The 7,500-nt window shown below is 59.0% G+C and overlaps 1 pseudogene; it reads right to left on the bottom strand.

Moving 5' to 3' along the window:
- Window positions 1-6,358: 6,358 nt before the first annotated feature.
- The window catches only part of LOC126322363 (large subunit ribosomal RNA), a 2,991-nt pseudogene continuing 1,849 nt past the window's right edge, over window positions 6,359-7,500 (bottom strand).

The raw sequence follows: 7,500 nt of genomic DNA, 5'->3' as shown, positions 1-7,500 counted from the left end.
TGCTCGAGTGATATAGCCTTAATGTCTGCAATGGCAGATGGTATTGCTTGTTTGCAATACTGGCTATCTTGTGGAAGAGGGCCTGGCTTTTGCGACATACGATCTCGATATGCGCAGAGAACAGTCTGGACTCATCGAGGTGGATTCCCAGATACCTCGCCATGCGTGTTCGCCTGATAGCTCCATCGTTGGCACCGCCAGCAATTCGGAGTACAGGGCCACGTGCCAAACGGCCGCGCAGCAAGATATACACAGTCTTCTCAGCAGACAGCTTCAGCTTCACTTTGTGGCACCACTGCTGCAGGGCGTTGAGCGCTGCGTTGCAGTTTACTTCCAACATTGCCCGAGAGTCACCTTCTATCACTAGAAGGATGTCATCGGCGTACGCTACTACGCCTCGCACTTGTCGCAGTTCTCCTAGTTCCGCCAACACAGGCTCGAGGCCTACATCCCAGAATATGGGACCGCAGACCGAGCCCTGTGGGCATCCCTTGGTGATCGACTTCTCAACCGCCCGCCCCGGGCACCGCAAAACCGCCCGCCGGTTACGGCAGTAGTCTAGCAGGCACCGGTACAGGGGCCCAGGACATTCCAACTTCCTTAGGCTGTCGAACAGTGCCGGCCACCATAGGTTGTCGAAAGCCCCAGCGATGTCAACCATTATCCCCGCAACGTACTTGGCTGTAGATGTGTCCACCAACAACATTGCCTTGTTTATAGCATCTTCTGTACACAGACCCCTCCTGAATCCATATTGGTCGGGACTGCGTCCCCTAAGTTCCCGGTGTTGCTCTAGCCGAAGGCATAGGAGCTTCTCCTGGAGCTTAGCCATGGAGTTCAAGAGACAGATGGGTCGGTATGATTTCGGCACTTCCGGATCCTTGTCCTCACCCTTTCTCAGAATGACCACTTCGGCCAACTTCCACGATTCTGGTACCCGTCCCTGACGTAAGCACTCATTGTAGAGGTTAGTCAGGTAAGGGCAGATCTCCGCGCACAGGGCTTGGAGAACCTCGGCAGCGAGTCCATCATGGCCCGTCGCCTTTTTACGGCGCAATTCAAGAATTGCGGCGGTAACTTCACGTTCAGTGAACGGAGCAACAGGCGTCTCATCGGCATACAGCTCATGGAGTTGTCGCCTCAAATTCCCCTGTTCCTCGTCCTCATCTTCGCTACTATCGTCGGGCAATAAGGTACTCATGAGGAGCTCAGCTGACTCTTGCCAGTCCTTGGTGTGACTGCCATCGATCTTCCTTAGGGTCGACAGGACCGTCGGTGACCGAACTTTTGACACGGCAATCTTGTACGGTGTACCCCAGGGGTCAGCCGCCAGACTGTCACGAACAAAAGACTGCCAACTCTCAGTCCGTACTGTGTGCAGTGCCCGCTTAAACACGGCTTTGGCCCGCCTGTACCGCGCGAGCGTGGCCTCACGAATGTGATCGCCTACGCTGCGCTGGTAATGCCGCCGCGCTCTTCTGCATTCGCGTCGGAGACGCTGCAGCTCAGGGTTCCAAGGTGCCTTAGGCATTTTCCCTGTGTGGGCCAACGGGACTGCGCCTGTTGCTGCTGTCTGTATGGCCGCCGTCAGATCTTCTGCAGCTTTGTCAACGTCCACAACGCGATCCATTGGCCAATTCGGTATCACTAGATTACCTCTTAGTCGATCCCAATTAGCCTTTCGCCAGTTGTACTTGACGGTGCCGTTCACCTGGTCTTCAGGAGGAGGCTCCCCATCATAGGCTACAGTGAATGTGATCAGATTGTGGTCACTTAGTGTCATTCCCCGCCATACCTTCCAGTTCTCCGCACGGAGATGCTCGTGTGCACTCTTCAGTGTCACATCGATATTCGAGGTCGCTCCACGGCGGCCTTCGAAAGTTGGTGGGAAGTTTGGTCGGTTCAGCACTTCTAGTCTGAGCTCGTGAATTGCTTCAGCGAGTCTCTCACCTCGCCTGGCGGCGCGTCGAGCACCAAGAGGCGTGATGTCACTGTGCCATAGGGGTGACATGGCATTTGCGTCCATTGTGCAAATCAGCAAGTCATTGCGGTAGAACCCAACCGCCTCTTTTAACTGGTCGATATACGGTCTTTCTCTGTGCCTGTACTGAAAGTACATATTTAGCACGAAAAAGGTGAAATCGCCAGTATTTATCTCAGCTAACACCATGCATCTGTTGCTTAGGTGCGCCACTTTGACTGCTCTGAAGGAACGATTTAGCACAACAATTGCTGCCATAGGATGCTCTCCCCCAGCCAGGATCTGAGCTGTTGTCGGCATATATCGGATCTTTCCGTCCCTAGAGTAGGGCTCTTGCAGACATAATATGTCTAGAGACTCCTCCTCCGCTCGGCGTCGTACCTCCTGCATCACCGCTTGCGTTCGCGCGCAGTTCAGCTGTCCTATCTTAACCGACATTGGCATTGTGATTTTTCACAGTCCGGTCGGGGACAGGAGAGGTAGCGGCCGGAATGGAGACGGTTGACGAGAGGTCTTGTCTCCCATAGTCTGTCCGCTGGATTTTGCGTTGAGTGAGAATCCTGTAGTAGGCACACTCTTTGCCTGGCGTTTCGCATGTGCGATTACGCTTTTTGCACGGGATACAGACCGCTCGGTCCCCCGCTTTTCTACAGTCCTTCCTCATGTGGCCGTTCTCGCCACAGTGCCCACATGTTATTATACTCGGGTCCTGCTTGCAGAACCTTACCGAGTGGTTCACATCCTGGCACCGCGTGCAAACGACTAAGTCCAGGTAGTCGTCAACCGGCATGGACTCAAAGCCCATGTACAGTCGCTTCTGCCTCAGAATCGCGACTCTGAGTCTGGGGCTTACTTCCACCACGAGATGTGATGTTTGTTTGCCCCTTGGCCCAGTCCGGAACTTCGGCTTAAACTCCTGGCGAAACTGTGTTTCGGAAAGTCCTCCAAGGTCGTTTTGCTTTCGAGTTAGCTCAACCACAGCTTCATTCTTCATGACACATGGTACATGATATATGATTATCTGCGGATTGAGCTTTTTCGGCAGTTCGCACTTGAGTGCTTCTGTCAGTTTGTTGTTAGCTAGAAGCTTCTGGCGATCAGTCTCAGACGCCACATCTACGATGAGCGTCGGGCCGTTTGTGGCGACCCGTGAGAACTTCACACCTTCAACCTCAGGCTTGACCAGGGAGGTGAATTTCTTTCTCACTTCTGCGCCAGTTTCATTGCCCTTGGACTTGATGAAGAGCGTTGCCTTCTCAGTCAGGGCTTTGGTTATCATCGCCTGCGTTTTCCGTTCTGGTATGGGTGGAGCGGCGGCAACTTGTGCAAAGGTCTTGGGTGGCGCCGTGGGCACCGCCTTCGTCCTCGCCAGCTCCTCCTCCAAGGCTGCCACCCTTCCGGTGAGGGCCGACTGCGCCATGGCCCAATCAAACAACTTAGCTCTCAGTTGTCTCTTAAAGTCCCCCAGATTTCCCTCCTCGACCAGTTGTCCCGGTTTTAGAGAGTCGTCCACGAGCTTCAGGACGTCCTCGAGCCGCGTCGCGATAAGCTTCACGGTCGCAAGATCGCTTGGGCTTGCCTTGTATCGGGACGTGCCGTCATCGACTGGGCCGCCAGGCTGTTGTCCGGCTACCTGCGCCGAGTCCGGCTGCTTGTTCGGTTTCCGCTTCTTCCGTCGTGTCCGGGACTTGCGTCTCTCGGCACCCGACATTGGTGAAGAGGCGCGGCTACTGCTGGCGCTTTCCCCGACTGGGCCGCTGGGCAGTTGCCCGGCTACCTTCGCCGGTTTCGGCACACTTTTCGCCGTCTCCGGCAGTTGAGACTTCGGCCGTGGGGCCGCCGTCTCTCCCGCCGGGCGAGTCTGGGTGAGCTTGCCGGTGCCGACTGGGCCGCTGGGTCTTTGCCCGGCTACCTGCGCCAGCTTTGGCTCGCTCGCAGCCTTCCCCGCCGGCGGTGTCGTTGGCCGCGAGGCCTTCGTCTCCGCCTTCGGTTCGGACTTCCCCGTTGCGCCTTCCCCGACTGGGCCGCCGGGCTTGCGCCCGGCTACCTGCGCCGGTTTCGGCTTGTCTCCCGCCTTAGGTGCCGCTTTCGGCGCCGGCTGGTGGGGTGGCGGCATCAGATCGGTTACAGCGTCCGCACTCAGCGATCTCTGCCGGAGCAGTTTTCGCAGGTGTTTCTTCTGCTTCCTCACTTTTGCCTTCCGTTCTTTCTCACTGTCACTTTCACTCGCGTCTGCAAGCGTCCGTGCCAGCGTCTCGCTTGCTGCAGTCTTAGCGCTCCGTGCACGAGGTGTACGGAGCTCCAATTCTGGCTCGCTAAGCGCGGGGTCATGGTCTTCTGGCCTATGGGCCTCCGACTGCCCTTGTGTTGGGAGTTCGTCTTGACACGGAGTGTCAGACTCGTCCCCTGAATGGTTGGTGTTGTGACTCCGCGACGGCCCACCAGTTCCGTCGGGACAAGGTTGATTGAGAGAAGCCATGTGGTTCCCACGATCAGCTAGGGATATAAGTGGTCCACCCAGGCGTTGCCCCGCCCACCTGGGTAAGCCTTATACAACAGAGGGTCGGCCGGTCCTCTGAGGTGGCTGACTCACGACTGTTCACAACTCAACAGCCTTGCGCCCCATAGCCGCCAGCTAACGCAGAGGGTGAGGGGTGATTATAGAGATTGTCCTTCTCTTGCCCAGGCGGTTAAGCCAAGACTCCGGTCCGAAACACGCACGACGTTCCACTGCGCGCCTCACAGCGGTCGTTGAAGTACGTGTCTCAGATTACGGACGGCGCTGGTAGCGCTTGCCAGCACCGGGCTCGGGCACCCCGGGTTTGCCAGGCCCGTACGTCGGCTGTATTAGCCTTCGTCCCTGTGGTCGTGGTCTTAGACCACTCAGGAGCATCCTCCTGGGGGCAGCTCCCGGTGATTTCCACGTTGCGAAGGCCGATGCCGGCCTCCACTCCGCAGTTATACACCAAGGAATCCTCCGAGCGAGGCCGGGTCGCCGCCCGCGTTGCATCCTCTGAAAGTCAGAGGGCGCTTCGCAGTCAGCGCCCTTCCCCGCGCGTGGACATCGGCCTGCTTCCGCTTTGGCCCTCAAAAGTGAGAGCCTTGGTTTCCGCAGGAACGATGACCGCCCTACTCCCCACTGTGCTTTGTGCGCCAACCGCACACGCCAACCACAACCAACATTACATGTGGCCGGGCGGCGCCGCTAAGTTGTCCGGGCGCGGCCGGCGGAGCCGGGCGCAGCCGGGCCCGCGCCCGCCGCCAGCGTAGCCGCGAGAGCGGGCTGTCAGCCAGAGGCCGACCGCCCGCCCAGCGCCAGCCAGCAGCGCGCGCATCGCCCGGCCGCACCCGGCCCCGCGCAGCGCAGCCGACACAACAGCGCGCAAGCGCACAGCCCGACCGGCAGCCAAGACCCGCCACTACCCCGGCCAACCGCGCCGCGCCCGGCTAGCGCCGGGCGTTCACGCGCGAGGCCGGGGCCACAGCAGGACCCGCCGCCAGCGAGCCGAGCGAAGCGCACCGCCGTGCGCACAAGTCCAGCAGTAGCGCGCCAACTCACGTCGACACACTCCGCTGCACGCGCACGCACTACGTACGAGCTTGGATACTAGACTTAAGAGTCCGACACCTACAAGCGCTCGCAGTAGTGGGAGACGCGCACTCGGCCGGAAAGGGTCGATGTTCGATCCAACCGCCTCGTGCAGACGTCTCCTTGTGGGGAGTATACCTCCCGTGGCACTTGTGTCATGGAGCTCAGCATTCCACGGCCGATAAGTCAACCGCGATAACGCCTTGCTCCTGCTGTGGGGAGTGAGTTCCGTAGCGCGCACAGGCAGAGACGGAAACACATCCTCTCAGAGAGCGTAAAATGACTTTAACGCAAAAGCGGCGCCCGCCGCACCCCAGCCAGGGCCAGGGCGCAGCGGGCGCCGCCCCAGCAAAAGCGGCGCCCGCCGCATCCGAGCCGAAGCCGAGACACAGCAGACGCCACCATCGCATGGAGCCGCACCACGCCGCAGCCCGGCCGAAGCCGAGGCACAGCAAGCGCCGCCTTAGTAAAAGCGGCGCCCGCCGCACCCCGGCCAAGGGCCGAAGCACAGCAAGCGCCGCTATAACTTGTAAGTGCCATTCGCCAGTGAGCAAGGATACTAGACCGGAGTCCGACACCTTATCGCTCACGGCGAGCAAGGCTGCAGAGCCCGGTTTGGAGGGGCCAGTTGCCCAGTCCCACCGCATCCGAGCTTGCGCCCTGCACGGGAGTCGCCCTTCTCTCATTGGTTTCACCGGTTGCCCGGCTACTCGCATCTTACACCACGGGGAGGTTGAGAGATCGGACATTTAGCCGCCCGTCTTCTACCAGTATAGGTGGACTCCACCACTGGTTAGACAGCATAACGGCCTTCGTAAGATAGTAGATAGGGACAGCGGGAATCTCGTTAATCCATTCATGCGCGTCACTAATTAGATGACGAGGCATTTGGCTACCTTAAGAGAGTCATAGTTACTCCCGCCGTTTACCCGCGCTTGCTTGAATTTCTTCACGTTGACATTCAGAGCACTGGGCAGAAATCACATTGCGTCAACACCCGCTAGGGCCATCGCAATGCTTTGTTTTAATTAGACAGTCGGATTCCCCCAGTCCGTGCCAGTTCTGAGTTGATCGTTGAATGGCGGCCGAAGAGAATCCGCGCACCCGCGCGCCCCCGGAGGAGCACGCTAAGGCGGACGCGGCCTCGCAGCAAGGAAGATCCGTGGGAGGCCAAGGCACGGGACCGAGCTCGGATCCTGCACGCAGGTTGAAGCACCGGGGCGCGAACGCCGCGCAGGCGCGCGCATCCTGCACCGCCGGCCAGCACGAGGCCAACCAACGGCGAGAGCAGACCACGCCCGCGCTAAACGCCCGCACTTACCGGCACCCCTACGGCACTCACCTCGCCCAGGCCCGGCACGTTAGCGCTGACCCACTTCCCGACCAAGCCCGACACGCCCCGATCCTCAGAGCCAATCCTTATCCCGAAGTTACGGATCCAATTTGCCGACTTCCCTTACCTACATTATTCTATCGACTAGAGGCTCTTCACCTTGGAGACCTGCTGCGGATATGGGTACGAACCGGCGCGACACCTCCACGTGGCCCTCTCCCGGATTTTCAAGGTCCGAGGGGAAGATCGGGACACCGCCGCAACTGCGGTGCTCTTCGCGTTCCAAACCCTATCTCCCTGCTAGAGGATTCCAGGGAACTCGAACGCTCATGCAGAAAAGAAAACTCTTCCCCGATCTCCCGACGGCGTCTCCGGGTCCTTTTGGGTTACCCCGACGAGCATCTCTAAAAGAGGGGCCCGACTTGTATCGGTTCCGCTGCCGGGTTCCGGAATAGGAACCGGATTCCCTTTCGCCCAACGGGGGCCAGCACAAAGTGCATCATGCTATGACGGCCCCCATCAACATCGGATTTCTCCTAGGGCTTAGGATCGACTGACTCGTGTGCAACGGCTGTTCACACGAAACCCTTCTCCGCG

Source organism: Schistocerca gregaria, unplaced genomic scaffold (assembly GCF_023897955.1).
Source record: "Schistocerca gregaria isolate iqSchGreg1 unplaced genomic scaffold, iqSchGreg1.2 ptg000806l, whole genome shotgun sequence".
NCBI classification, from domain to species: Eukaryota; Metazoa; Arthropoda; class Insecta; order Orthoptera; family Acrididae; genus Schistocerca; species Schistocerca gregaria.
Note: the sequence above shows the minus strand (reverse complement) of the source record. Positions and strands in the feature narration are given on the sequence as shown.